Source organism: Macaca fascicularis, chromosome 17 (assembly GCF_037993035.2).
Source record: "Macaca fascicularis isolate 582-1 chromosome 17, T2T-MFA8v1.1".
Classification (NCBI taxonomy): Eukaryota; Metazoa; Chordata; class Mammalia; order Primates; family Cercopithecidae; genus Macaca; species Macaca fascicularis.
The window spans coordinates 12,607,263-12,622,957 of record NC_088391.1 but is presented as its reverse complement, the minus strand read 5'-3'; the positions used below and the strand labels follow the sequence as shown (position 1 = coordinate 12,622,957).

The following is a 15,695-nucleotide window of genomic DNA, read 5'->3' as shown; positions in this document are numbered from 1 at the left end:
ATGGCAGAACCACACAGAAGGACAGAAAGAAAATACTGGGCATCTGAAGATGCTGCTGAACTTCTGAATAACCAACTCTGCAACTGGCTATATTATTTAAGAGCACTGTGTCTGGATTTTCTGATACTTGCAGCCTAAAGCATCCTATCTGGTTTCGTCCTTTCTCTCTGCACTTTGAGAAACACCTCATAAAATTAGGATGTGAAGTTTATCCTAGCTTTGCTCATTTATTAAGACAATCTGGGTTGCACTGTGATTTTGTGATATCATTGGCACTGTTTGTACTCTTCCTGGTATTTCTAACATTCTGGAGCTTTGATGAGCTGCTTACGGAAGGAAATCAAATGCTATGGACTTCAGCCAGCTCTTTACTGGTGACTGTGTCCTTTTGTCTGCTTCAGGCCCCAGGTGCTCTCTTCCACATTCCAGCCCCACGTCCCCACACCCCACAACCAAGGGTCCTATGCTGTCAGGATTTACCAACTAATCCCTATTTAGGTTTTCACTGATCAATAATATGTTTAAGGTGTGAAGGTTTCCAGATATTTTGTGTTTTGCAAGTAATGTCCAAAATTAGAAAGAAGAAAAGAACTGAACCCAAAAGAATCAAGCCTAAGGTGCCAGCCCCTGTATGCGCAACCAAGAAAAACGTCCACACAGATCAAACTCCTTAGGCCTTGTTCTCATCTTCCATCCTTAAAGGTCTCTGGGTAACCCCATTTTGTTTCTCCAACTTCAACTATTTTGGTTTCTTCAGTTTAATTTTTTTTCTTTTAGAGACAGGGTCTCACTCTGTCACCCAAGCTGGAGTGCAGTGGTACCATGATAGCTCAGTACAGCCTCGAACTCCTGGGTTCAAGTGATCTTCCTGCCTCAGCCTCCCAAATAGGTGGGACTACAGGTACATACCATCATGCCCAGCTAATTTTTTAAAAATTATTATTATTTTGGAGACTTGGTCTTGCTATCCTGGCCTGGCTGGTGTTGAATTCCTGGACTCAGGTCATCCTCCTGCCTCAGCCCCTCAAAGTGCTGGGATTACAGCGTGAGCCACCATGCCCAACTCACTTGCATCTTAACCAGCTGCTTTCTTGGTGCCAATGGCCCTGCCCCATGAGAGTAAGGCTTCTTAAATCTTTTTAAATCTTGAACTTCTATTTTCATCTAGTCTCCCCACCTTACTTCACTTCCACTGGCACATACTAACTCCCACTTTCCACAGTCCTGATAAAAAATAATAGACCTCTGGGGGCAGCTGAGCAGCCTCCTGAGTCACTTTATTGGCACAGAAGCCAAGATCTCCTAAGACCATCTTCTCTAGAAGCAGCTTAGCTTGAATTACACCATGCCATTGGGGACTGTAGCTGCAGGCTGCATCTAGATAGTGGGACTCTTCTAGACTCAAGAGGAAAAAACAATCTCAGCTGGTGCAATTTGTCTCACTTTGATTTTGTCCCTGTGCTGCATTCCCAAAGGCACCAGCATCTCCAGCTTAGCAAAAATGCAGCCGATGGAATTTTTCAATGTCGACTTGGACTGCAGTTGAGACTGAGCCAGTTGTAGACACAGTCCTTGATGTAGCCCTGCTCCTGCTTACTGTCTGCCATCACTGGGTTTACTTTTCTGTATACCGTGTGTCAACATAGCAGAGGCTTCTACCACCCTTCCTTAGCAACATAAATCTGATCCTGTTAGAGATGTCAATACTACCAGCTAAAATACTACATTGTTCGGCCCCCTTAGCAATGGAATATGGCCATCTCACCAAGCTCTGCCCTGCCTCAGCCTGGGTTCCCAAGAAAACAGAACCTGACATAAAACTGTATGTGCCACTAATTTGTTAGGGAATGCAATCCCAGGAAAGCAGAGATGAGGGACAGGGGAAGTAAGGCAGGGGTGGAGAGGGAGCCTATATGAGGATATGTTACCAAGATAGACAGTGTAACTGACTACTTAATTTCACGGGGCCCTGTCCCAAAAGGCAAATGAACTACTGGAAGTGGGGACTGGAGGGGAGAAGAGCTTATCTGATTCACGCTGACTGCTCTCAACTCCCCTTGGCCAAAGCTCCGCCTGTGAAGCAATAACTCATCTGCATTTCTGGATCATGCTTGCATGGGTATCACGTGGACTCTGTGGCTCCTCAGGTCTCAGCAGCAATGGGGAAGCCTTGGAACAAGATATGCAGGACGCAGGCAGGAGGCAAGGTGCTGTCGGGCCAGATCAGAGTCCATGCAGGAGTGACTGAGTGGCCAAGGGCCACAGAGGTGGGTGAGGTCAACAAGAGGCCAATGAGAGTTGTCTGGAACATGGCCAGTGGTGGGGTGTAACTTATGGAAAGTTTTTTTAAAAGAAGACCAGCCCCTCTTCCTCCTGCTTTCTCCCTGGAATGGAGACATGATGGCTGCTGAAGCTCCTTCCATTGCACCATGAGGTGAGTTTGAGGATTAAAGCCAGCGACCAAAGATGAAGAGCAAGAAGTCTCAAGAAGCCTGGGTCCTTGGCACTGCACAGCGCCACTGGGCTCATGCCATCATCGATCCTTCTCATACGGCAGAAAAAAATATGCTTCTAATTTGCTTAAGCGACTCTCGTTGGGTATCTGTGACTAGTAGCTGAATGCAATATCTAAAAGATGCAATCAGTGTCTGAAAACATCATTTTTGTTTTTCTTTTTTAACTTATGGGCAAATAAAATAACATAAGCCCTTCTTTAAGAGAGGAAAATATGAAATCAGACACAATTTCAACAGAGTCAGCTTTAGTGAAACGATGAAGCAAATCACTTGGAGCTAAAGTGCTTTTGTTTATTCCGGTGCTATGCTATAAAATGCCTTGCTCTGTGCTGATAAGGAAGCTGAATTAATGGCTTAGTGAACTAAACAATTTGAAAAAATGATTTGCTAACTAATCAGATTGAGGCAAAGGGCTCAAGTCACATAAATTTGACTCTTCTCTTTCCTCCTTCATAAGTCACAGGTTCCTTCCCTGCTATCAAATGCAAAGAGATAAGGGCCGTTTTACAAAATTATTTTACTACAAAGCCCATCTTTACCCTATTAAAATGTATGCTTCCTGTGTTTATGGAGGTCAAAGTTTGTGAAACAATGTTTGAGTTCATAGTGGGAAATCAGGAAACATGGCGAATGTAAGTTTAGGGATAACATAGGAATTTAACTTAATGTTAATTGTTGTTTATATAACTAGCTTAAAATGAACTCACTATTTTTCTTTCCCTTTTCCTGTCTTCAGTTGTTTGTTTTGTACTTACTACACAAATTCTAGTTGAACTTTTTATGTTTTGAGGAAGCTGTTACTATGTATTGAATGAGCCCTGCAGTTATTTTAACAAGTGGAATCAAATAAGAATGCACCTGACAGGTTGGAAACCCACGTCAATGTGACATTTCATTCTTCCACACTACTTCAGCATCCCCCTATAAGAAAAGCCCTCATATTTGCAGAGAAAATCGCCCTCAACCCCCAAGAATGTTCATTCCCTTAGGGGATGTCTCTAATCAACTGTTACAATTTTTTCCCATAGGACCTTCCCACAGGTTCGTAATTCTTCTCAATACGGAACTCAGGGTGGTATTCAGCACTCAACTGGCATTTCCATGAAAGAGACACCTATTTGCCATCCCTGATACACTTGTGCATGTGTATGTGTCTTTTTAAATCATTAAACTATAAACTTTAAAAGAGAGACATGAGAATACATCCATCTTACCTCACTAGAACTTGTGACCTGAGGCTGGGCGCAGTGGCTCAGACCTGTAATCCCAGCACTTTGGAAGGCTGAGACTGGAGGATTAATTGAGGCCAGGAGTTCAAGAACAGCCTGAACAACATAGTAAGATCCCATCTCTACAAAACAAATTAAAAATAAGCCAAGTGTGGTGGTATTCACTTGTAGTCTTAGCTACCCAAGAAGCTGAAGAGGGCGAATCGCTTCAGCCCAGGAGGCCGACGCTGCAGTGAGCCGTGATAGCAACACTGCACTGCAGCCTGGGTGACAGAGAAAGATCTTGTCTCTTAAAAAATAATTTTTTAATCTGACTTATCAGAAGATGATCCAGCTAACCCATCAGTACTTACGAAAAAGTTCTATAGAAATATCCATTACCAGGGGCCTCTATTGTGACCCTCAGCCCAGTCCGTAGCTGATCACTGTCTACTGACTCTAAGACAGAGTCCACAACCACCATAATTGTACACAACTCCTAACATATTTGTTCACAAGGTTATTCAAAATGTGATGTGTTTATGAAAAAATAGCCATGGCCAACCATCATACTTGTCCTGTGAAATACTTAGCTGAGGAGCTCAGGCCTAAGGTTTATCAACAAGGAAACCATTGTCATCTTGGATGGAATATCCGAGAAGCTAAGAGGCCCATCCTTATTTTGTCATAGCAAAGAGTTGCCCTCTAAAATAGGAGAACAGATTACATTTTAGGGTCAACCTTCTGCGGTCATACCCATAGAACACAGAATGTAAACAAACTGGCAGTGTGGCCAGGCTGCCAATCACAGAGGTCCCTCAATGTTCTGAAAGGGATTGATTTCAGTCTTTCTGTAGTGCTTCATCAAGCTTCAGTTTGTTATTTCGGTTGCTGTTTCTTTAAAGTGTGTAATACCTTTCCAGGGCAGGGGTGGTTTAACTCAACAGTATGTTCCGGGATCTAGTCACAAAAATGAAATCTACAAATATATCAGCCTTTGACCCTGGAATGGATACAAAAGGGTCAGGGAGCCTCCTGGAGTCCATTAGGATCTGATTGTCCCCACTCCCCAATCCACTTCATACATCAGTAAACACGTCCCAAACAGACAAGCCAGTGCCCACTCAGGGTCTCCCGACCCAATAGATTCTAAGTGCTTTCCAAAATACTTCTCATGTTTTTAAAATGAGGCATAAATTGAATAAAAATCTCAATGGGCCTTTTCCAGTTTTAACCTCATGTGTGTTGCTTTAACTTGAAAAGAATTTCTTCCTTCCTATTTGAGTCTTTGAAACTAGAAACAAAGGGGATGATTCCCAAGTTTTCCAGGAAAAAATGTGATTAGAGAAGGGGCTGTATGTATTATCTTCAGAATATGAGAATGTACACACACATATATTACACATATGCATACAAAATACACACTAACACACCCATGATTATTGTAAACAATTATACACTATGTTTTCATATTTTATATATGCATGTGGCTGTATATGAATATTTGAGCTTTTTAAAAATGTCAGAGCACAGCTTTTTGGTCTTATTTTTGGCATTGGAAAGGGGCATTGGGCTCAGCCTGAGGGTAAGGCTGGCCCTCCCCAGGGTGGGATGCAAACCTCTTCCTTGAAAACTGCACATGACCAGAGTCCGAAACCTGCAGCCATTCAGTCTTCACACAGGTGGAATTGTTCTTCCCTCTCCCAGTGACATCTGCAAAATGAGCGCCAGGCCCCTGAGCACCACCGTGGCTGCCACCCCCATGGGCCCTTCCTCATCCCCACAGGGCCCTCAGGACACTCCTAAGTCAAAAGAGGACCCCTGGCACCTCGACGGGAAGTGGGGAAGTGGAGTTCAGGACATAGCCACCGTCTGCATCCGATAATATAGGGTGGCATGCAGGCCGTGGTTACAAAGCACATGAGACAAGCCAGCACACCTGGGTCTTCACTTTTAGTCCTAAAGCCAATCATCCTCTAAAAGGAGACCTTCATTCCCTGAGAGACTGCTTGTCCTTGTTTAGACTTGGTAGTAACTGAGGCCTGACTGCTGGGAAGCCACATGTTCTCACGCCAGACTAGTTCGTGTTTAGCATGGCCTCCCTCCTCCAGCCATGGACTGAATCAGCTAATTATTTCCCATCATAAGCTACCCATTGTGGGTAGGCCAGGGGTCCAGCAGCACCTGATGTCGACCGTGGCTTGACTAGAGGAGAAAACGAGAGGGCTTCCCAAACCCTTAGGGCATATCCAGGAAACCTCTTCTCATAGCAGGGGACATAAAGGGAGAAACATCCACAACAGCTCTTGATCCCTTCAGGACCCCTCAGCACCCCATGGAAAAAAAGTTGCTGCAACATTTATCAAGCCTCTTCCCTTCACAGGAACTGCCTTTGGGTACTAATAATTTATGCATCATTCTCTTTGCAAACACATGCTTAAATAAACACACCAAAAGTGGGAATTAGAGCAAGAGAGACAGCCCCAAGCCCCCTAACCTCCCACCCCCACACCCCCACCCAACCCGCCTGTCTGGAATTCTGGCTTCTTGTATTATTTGTTATTCTTACTAAAAAATTACTCCTGAGGAAGAGTGAATACCAAGACTCTCCCCTTGGGATGGTTTTAGTGCTTTTTTAATTTGGCAGATAAAGCAGTTAGCAATTCAAGGGAGGGCTGAGCAGTTTCGATTCCCTCACCCACTTTATTGATTCATAACAGCATTTACATTTTCACAGTTCATGGTATTCTGAAATCATCTGTAAGCCCTTAGTTGTTATCGTCCCTCAAGGGTCACCTTGCTTTGGAAGCCAACAAACACCATTGTAGACAGGAAGTGAATAATGTAAAGGGATAGAGTGAGTCAGAAATAGAATCAAGAACAGGAATTTTGTCAGTTTTAAAATTCTGGAGCCATCTTCTATGTAGACTTGGAAGGATAGTCAGAGTGGTAACTGGGTGGGGAGGTGACATGCATGTGACTCTTTATAGTCAGGATGACAAACTTCTGGCAAAATTATGAATTTTGCCTCACTGTGAATCATTCATTCATTTATTCAGCAACCATGGGCTGGGCACCTACTCTGCACCAAGTATTGCGTTAAATACTAAAAATGCAAAAGTGCATAGTCTAATAAAAGAAAGAGACATGAAGTCACAATGACTTTGAGGTAAGCTCAGTACCTGCTATAAGGGAGGAAAGAAGCTCCCGATCTATCCTCTTTGACTGAGTGGCTGGGACTCACACATCAAGCTGATAAAAGATTAACATGAGGAAAAAACAGAATTTATCTATATATGCAATAGATGTACTCATTGGAGAACAGCGATGAGTAACTCAATGGAATGTTAGAATGTGGAGTTTATATACCATCTTAACAAAAGGCAATAAATTTGTGGAGAAATGACAAAGCAAGCAAAAAGGGATTGGGACTTCTAGGGGTGGTAAATTGTGGAACGGTAAATATACGGGAAAAATTAATGAATGATAAGAGTTATTTCATTAACATTTGTTTGTGCAGACCCAACCTGGTGCCCTTTTTGTCTCTAGTGATAATTGTTATTTTTCAACTCTGGATATGGGAAAAGGAAAGGGGAACAACACCAGCAAGGGAAATTTATATTCTGCCTTCAGATAGAAAAAGGGAGGATAGAAAGCTTTTCCTCCATTTGTTGCTTCTCAATCACCTTCAGCTCAAAATAATTCTTGAGCCAAAGTGGCATCTTCAAGACTGGCATATTCTGATCTCCTGCACTGCAGTCTGCTCATAGTATTATGGGAACAGCCTTGGGAAGATTCAGTTCTTCCTGGGGGAGGCAGAGAGTGGTCAATGAATATTCTCCAAGGACGGGACAGTTGAGCCAGTCATGGGCAGTAAGTTTTTTAAGTAGAAAAATGAGGGAAATACATGCCAGGCAATGAGAACAACCCAAGCAAAGGCAGAGCAGCGTGTGAGAGCTCGGGCCACTGGGCTATGTTGTGCGGGGAAGGCTACTAAACATCGGGAACCAGGGTAGGCTCTTGGGACACAGGACCGTCTCCTGGCAATGGGTGGTAGACAAGGAGTAAGAATGAATGAAGACAGGCAATAAGAAGCCAGAGAGAAAAAAGTAATATTGCAGAGGTCTGGGAAAAGATCAAGAAACAAGAAAGGAACAGCAACTAGTTTTCTCAAGGGGTATGATTAGGGAAGGAATAGAAAGAGATTCTGCTGACTCTTTCTACTACACGCACAGCTGGCCTCAATCCTGATTCTTTAACAAAGAAGCAAAAAAGGAAATACAATAGCATCTTCTATCACCTCTTACTATTGAAGTAGAATTTAATTTTTAAAAATACGATTCATGGGGTAAATTACTAGTTTCCATTTTTCCAAGAAAAAGCCTGTTTTAGAGGTTGACCTTGATTTCTACCTAAATAAATTTCAGAAGGAGCAAATATCTAGACATAAAAATGTACATTTTAATTAAAATACTAAAATAAAGCATAGGTAATTGATTTATAATTTTAGCACACAACTTTTTAGATGGTCACTTGACCCTATGTATTAGTATTTTAAAGTTTGAATCAACAATTTCATTCATGGGATTTTTTTTTCCCCCCAAGGCCATAATGGGTCAAGGTGACAGAGAAAGATATACAAGGATGGTCATTAAACATTTTTGTAATGGTGAAAAATTGGAAACAACTTAAACATTGATTAAATAAATTATAGCATATCCATACAATGAAGCCCAAACAGCCAATTAGAATAATGATATATTACCACACTGATACTCTGTTGCCTGAGCACTGTCGGTAGGAAAGGTTGCTCCTGTTACAGCCCTGACAGTAGTTTATGTCTGTGCCGGTAGATCCATCCTCACCAACACCAGGGGGTGTCGTTCACATGCTTGTTATCTAGAGCTGTCCTTTCTGCCCATCAACAGACAGGCCCATGGGCACAGGCCATTGGTCTCAACTACGTATGGTTTGCCCTGTAATGCCTTCCGAATGGCCAGCTGAAAAGATTGATAGTTGAGAGCAGAGGACCTGAGGCACCTGATCCACAGACCAGACACTGAGGAGGCTTCTTTGTCCTCCTGAAGTACAGGCCAAGTTTTGGTGTTAATCAAATGAGTGATCAATGACAGGCTATCACATCTACTGCAAAAATATATGGCACTTCCCTCTCCACCTCCACAGTGGGCGGTGAAAATTAATTGAGTTCAGGCTGTGAAAAACTTAAGCTGCTATATGAAATGCAAAATCATTACGTGTCAGAGGTTGTAACATTCTGCTTGTGGCCTTGGGACTGAAACACCAGATGTTGTGCCCAATAATGACTTCACTTCTCATCCAACTTCAATAACTCAAGATTGAGTGCATTTGGGGTTTTGACCTTGCACTGCTATACCGAGATTCAGCAGAGGCTAACTACCCCCAAGACTCCTTCCAGAGAACTGGGACCTCAGGATCATCTTCAACACCTTCACAGAGAGTACGGAGACAAAGCCCTTGCCACAGAGACCCGCCATGCCACAACACCAGGTGGAGACGCACCATTGCTTGAGTTGGTGAGTGAAGAGGGCCGTTGTTTGTGTTATTTGAGGGCTGTCGAGGGAAGAGAATTAGGTAAGCTCATTTAGAACTTACTAGAACACTTCTCAAAAAGATGTCTCAGCATGGGGCATAGTTAAGACATATACTTAAGAGTAATCATCTCCAAATGAGTGATTTTTGTTTTCTTGTTTATTTCCTTATTTACTTGAGTTGTCCTGTCTCAAGGAATAAAGAAGGCATTTATGTAATAAAAGTGGTGTGAGTCACCCTTTCAAACCTTTAAGATTGGTTTTCAAACTGTTAAAAATTCTTGTAGGTCCACCATGAAAGTTGCCATAGAAGCCTGAAGTTACCACAGCTTATAAGGGCGTGGTTATTGATTATGACGGATGGAGAAAGTGTAAGCTGCCTGTGTTTCATTCAGACTCAGACTAGCTCTGGTTAGAGAAGTCAACTAAAAGGAGGAAAAGAGGAAGTTCTGCAAAAATAAATTCAAGGGTCAACTAGCAGTGGATAAAAACACAACTATGATCTCTGTGACTCTTTCCTCTTTTATCTGACATTTTTTCACTTCTCCATGATAAAGAAAATAGAGACATGGCATGCTGGAAAGAAAACTAAAGCCGTTTCTTTAATTAAGTACACTAACCTCGGAAGAAAGTCTGAAGTGTTCTTGTGGCATCGACAGACGAATGATAGTAACTGCTAAGACAGAAACTACTTGGAAAAACTGTTGATTTTAGATTCAGAGAAAATGAATAAGGAAAAGTTAAAGATTGATGAGAAAGGGATAAAATGTGCTATGAGAATTTTTTCTAAAATTCATGTTTTAAAAAAATGAGTTTATAATGGATTTTAGGTGAAATTCCTTTAATAAAGAGTTACATGTTTCCTGACTATGTATAAGAAATTCATGATTGTGACTCTGAGAGACTTGAATAAAAGGACCCGCATGTCTTTTGCCCTGTGATGGCCTGCCTAAATTGCAGGGCTATAAAAAGGAAAACCACCTTTAAAAGTTTCAACCCTAAGTTGACTTTATCTTACAGAAGAATTTCATGTGCATGCTAAAATACATACATATAGCATAGAATGTATATATAATTTCCTGATAAAATCTTCTGTTTTAGTGTACTTACATCTGGGTACATAACCTCCCCATATCTCTTTGGTATTCTTATTTGTTCTGCTTTTCCATTTTACATATTTTCCCCTAAGTGCCAAACATTAATAAAATTGCTAGCATTGATTACTTTTCCTTCACTAACACATCCCTTTGAGCCTGTTTCCCCAGCAACAAATAACTGGGGACAACCTACGCTTTGCTGACACATGAGAATCCTATAATTACAGACAGGAACAAAGATTCTAAAGAAAGTCTTCGTCTTCAATTCTTAGATTATTCTCCCCGCATCTTCTAGCCCTCCCCTCATGCCCTTTCATCTGACCCCAGTTCTGTTGTGACACATTGTTATAATAATGACAGTGAATCATGGCTTTCTGGGTCTATGTCCCTTTGGTTCTTCCATTAAAAGATGGAGTCTATTTTTGCACCTCTTGAATCTGGAAGGTCCTTGAAACCCACTTGGACCAATAGAATGTAGCAGAAGTAGCATCGTGCAAGTTCTGGAGGTTAGGTCTTAGGATCCTGAGACCACCATGCTGTGAAGAAGTCCGTTCTGGTCTGTTGGAAGATAACAGACTGTGTAAAAAAGAACAGAGATACCCCATCCCACAGTCAGCACCATCTGCTGACAGTAAGTGATACCATCTTAGACCCTCAGCCCCAAACTCCCAGGTGACGACAGCCAAGTAAGTGAGTCCAGGCAAGACAAGTAACAGAACCAGCCAGATTACCAGCCCTCAGGATCATTAGAGATAATAAATCATTGTGCTTTTTAAGCCACTCAGTTTTAGGGTGGCTTGTTATACAGCGATTGATAACTGATACATCCTCCAAGAAACTATGTCTTGCAGAAAGAATTCTACAAAAGGATCAGAAATAAACCATAATTTAACCTCCTTCCTTTGATCTACTCCCACCCCGGGTGCACATTCTCCTGCAGCCTACATTCTGGAAACATGCCATTAAACATTCATTCTTTGGAGGAGCCTTTGTTCTGGCCTGTCTCTTAAATTATTGAAGAATTCCTCTTATGTTCATTTTTCTGCCTGTTAACAAATGTTTGAGGGAGGGAAGAAGGAAGATGGCTTAAGCTGAACTCCCAGAAGGCAGAGGCAAGATACTCAAACATTATTTCGTGTATTCCCAAGATAAAGCCCCGAACAGTAGGCACTGAATAAACTTTACTTGAAGATAGCAATAAGAGGGAAGGCCACCATCAAAGACATTGGATCACAATCTTATTCAGGACATGCAAAGCATCATGTACTTGGTCTTAAAAACCAAAATCTTTTAAAGATCGGAACAGCCAGAGGCAGAAACAAGATTGGGTTGTAATATTTTAAGGCTACCGCAAGATGTACATCAAATAAATTCTGCTACATTTTCAGCAAACTCTCTTCTCAAATATGAAGCACATTAGTAATTTGCCATGAGGGGGAAAGCACATCATAACAGCATCTTGTTGTAAGAGGAAAGTACACTTATGGGGAAAGTGCCAGATGTTTCCTTCAGTGAGGAACTATGTACAGGATTCAGAAAATACCCAGGGTTTGAAAGTTGTGCTGTAGAAGCACCAGTTAGAACTGAAAATCTCCTGGGTTCCTTTAATAATACCACAAAACAAAATGAACTAAAATTTTGGAAGGATTCTTCTGAGCAAATCCATGTTTCACAGAACAAAAGTCAAACATGCACAGCTTCCACCTAAATTCACCAGATTGTGCTGCACACATGGTGAATAATTCAAAAGTAACAGACAAGTGATTTTTGTTAACCTTATGGCCTTGGTTCATTTTTTTTGTTTTGTTTTCTTGGGGGTTTGTTTGTTTGTTGAGACAGAGTTTTGCTCTTGTCTCCCAGGCTGGAGTACAGTGGTGTGATCTTGGCTCATTGCAACCTCCACCTCCTGAGTTCAAGTGGTTCTCCTGCCTCAGCCTCCCAAGTAGCTGGGATTACAGGCACCTGCCACCATGCCCGGCTAATTTTTTGTATTTTTAGTAGAGACGGGGTTCCACCATGTTGGGCAGGCTGGTCACAAACTCCTGAACTTGGGCCTCCCAAAGTGCTGGGATTACAGGCAGGAGCCACAGCACCTGGCCCTATGGCCTTGGTTCCTTACCAGTCTACTAGACTTTGAATGCTATACCAAACAAGGAGGTCACACAAACATCTAGAAGCAGTATTCAAATCTAGACCACTATTGAAATTGGCTTAGTCCAGTTGAAATCAACTCCAAGTTTAAACGGCTTGAGTCAGGAAATTATTCTGGGTAGCATTTCCCAGCAAGGTGGTCTGATGAGTGAGATTTGTTCTTATTATGTTGTTGCTGCTGCTGTTACTGGTTTATATTTTTTGTTTGGTTTGGTTTGGTTTGGTTGGTTTGGTTTGGTTTGGTTTGGTTTGGTTTGGTTTGGCTTGGTTTGGTTTGGTTTGGTTTGGGAGTTTCTTTCAGTTGGTCTTAATGCTCAGAATTTTTTCTGTGTCACTGCCAGATATTAAGTGATAGTTGGCTCCCTGACAGCCTGCATTCTGAAAAATAATAAAACTTAGGCCACCAGAGGTATAAAATAAATAAAAACCACCAAACCAAGTTTATTAACTTTCCAGGCAAGGAAGCACACACTAGCAAAGAAATACACTGAATAGTTAGCAGAGAGGGAGAAAGTTAGAGATTTTTCAGTCTAGAAAGTGACGGCTCACAGATTAAGGTTTGAACACCAGCACTGCAGGTGGCCCCAGTGAATCCATAGGCCTGAACCCAATTAACTCAAACAAATCCAGTCATTCACTGGTCAAGAAAGAGTCTTTGGTTGGGCGCATAGGGGTTTGGTGTTTGGGTCCATTTCAGTTGCTTAGAATTGGTTAGGCAGAGACACAACGTTGATTTTGATACCTGCTAGGGCAAATGTGGCTGAAAGTGGACATTTTTGCTTTGACAACTCCATCTGCTCCTCCTCTATGAAAGCTCCATCTGGGGCCGGGTGCAGTGGCTCATGTCTGTAATCAACACTTTGGGAAGCCAAGGCAGGTGGATCCCCTGAGGTCAGGAGTTTGAGACCAGCCTGGCCAACATTGTGAAACCCTGTCTCTACTAAAAATACAAAAATAGCCAGGCATGGTGGCGCGTGCCTGTAATCCCAGCTACTTGGGAGGCTGAGGCACGAGAATTGCTTGAACCCAGGAGGCGGAGGTTGCAGTGAGCCAAGATCATGCCATTGCACTCCAGCCTGGACAACAAGAGTGAAACTCTGTCTCAAAAAAAAAAAAAAAAAAAGCTCCATCTATGACAAGGGGTGCATTTGGTGATTTGTCTCCCTTTATAGTCTTAAGCTCAGTGTTCGAGAATTTTGCAGTCATCTTTGGCAAATGTAAAACGTGTCTACGAATGAATGCAGTTCACATGTTCAAGGGGTCTCCACTGCCCTGCCCTGGTTCTACTCTAGAATTAGCCCTTCTTCCAAACTCTACTTTTATGCAACATGCCAGGATCCTAGCTTTGGACTTCTCTTTGAACAGCAAATAGTAGCTGGTAAAAAATACTTTTGTATGACTACATTAGACAATTGTGATCCCCTCTGAGCAATTGTGTTCCCCAGAATTCTTGGTAGATTTTAGGAATATTGATGTGGAAATGTCAAAGAATGCTTTCACAACATAGCAGATGATGGAGAAGGGGCGGGGGATGATAAAGAAGAGAGAATAGAAGGTAGGAGGAAAGGGAAGAAAAAGAGCTTAATGAATATCATTGTGGTGAAGTGCAAAGAGAGATGAAAGAAAAATGGTGTGGGAGAAAAATGATAGCATGGAATAAACCTAACTGAGCCAGGGCCTTATGTGACCAGAAGGCCAGAGAGAAACAACAGCAGCTGGAGAAGGCTGCAAAGCTAAGCAAGTTCATTTTGCACAGTCCGGGCAGGAAAATGCTGTTGGCTAGAACAGAAAATAACGTGATTTTTCCCCCTGCTGATGCTTCTCTGGGATCCTGCCAAGGCTCTATTCTGCAGAACCAAAAACTAAATAGACTAATTTATTCAGATGTGTTCCCTTCGTTCTCTCCCTAGAATGGTATTCAACCTGCCCAGGATACCAGAAATTTCTGTGAATTTGAATGACAAGGCATTAGCCAGCATGTTTCTCTCCATCCCACAACACCTGCTGCTGAAGAGGAAGCATTTGCCCCTTGCATGCAAATCGTTTTTTGTAAATGAAGCCTCTAATGAGCACTCTCATGGAAGTACCCTAGAGCAGGTAACACTTACATGAGGCACAAAGTCAAAAATGAAAAAGAAACTCATTATCTGCAAGCCCAGAGCTAAGCATTTGCTGTAAAACCACTATTCTCAATCTTTTCCTTGAACATAATTAATAGTTCTCCAAAATCCTCTGTGAATGTTTGCCCAGCTATGGCACCCGGAGCCCTTGCTGTAGTAGGTTCAGAATCAATGTTAGAACTGTAAAAACCTTAGAGATCATCCAGGTACATGCCTTCTTCTCTCAGAAGAGGACGTTGCAGCCAAGAGAGTTGTGCGAATTACTCAGGGTCACTCTACTAAATAGGAAAAGGTCTCCTAATTCTTAGTACAACGTTCATTTCACTGCCCTATGACACACATCCTAACTTATCACCCACACTCTCTCCTCCACCTTCATCATGTCCCTTGCCACTGAAGAATTCCTTTTTCTGCCACAACAGAAAATCTAACAGACAGTGGTTAAAACCATAAAGATAATTCCTGTTTCCCACATGAGAGGCTGGATGTAGGTGGCCCCAGGGTTTGTCTGCTGCTCAGCGATGTGATCAAGAACCCAGGCTTTTCTCATCCTTCTGTCTGGGCACCCGCAGTGTGCAAATCCTTCATCCTTGAGCCTGTGACTTCATGGTGACCGGATGGCTTCCGCAGTTCCAGGCATTATGTAGTCACGCCAATGCCCAAGCAGAAAAGAAAGGGACAGACAGAAAAGGACTTTGCTATTGGACCAGGGAGGAAAATCTTTTCCAGAAATAAGATTTCCTTTTATGTCTCCTTGGCCAAAACCAGATCCTGTGGTCATCCCTAGCTGCAAGAAAGCCCGAGAGAGAAATTATCCGGCAAATGGTAACGTTGCCATCATTAAAAAAACAGGATTATGTCACAAGGAAGAAAGGTGTGTGGCTGTTAGGCAAGTATATCAGTTAACTATACAAAAAAAAATTCTGGAAAATCTTTTCCAGAAATAAGATTTCCTTTTACGTCTGCTTGGCCAAAACTAGATCCTGTGGTCATCCCTAGCTGGAAAAAAAAAAAAAAAAGCCTAAAAGAGAAA

The 15,695-nt window shown here is 42.2% G+C and overlaps 1 long non-coding RNA gene across 1 annotated transcript in view; it reads left to right on the top strand.

Annotated features, from left to right (window-relative positions):
* The first annotated feature begins 8,454 nt into the window (after positions 1 to 8,454).
* Positions 8,455 to 15,695, top strand: part of LOC135967987 (uncharacterized) — a 101,519-nt gene continuing 94,278 nt past the window's right edge. Inside the window, exons 1-3 of the long non-coding RNA XR_010582400.1 lie at positions 8,455 to 9,279; positions 9,582 to 9,665; positions 13,292 to 13,415. This is a non-coding gene — a long non-coding RNA (uncharacterized lncRNA). The remainder of the gene's footprint in view (positions 9,280 to 9,581; positions 9,666 to 13,291; positions 13,416 to 15,695) is intronic.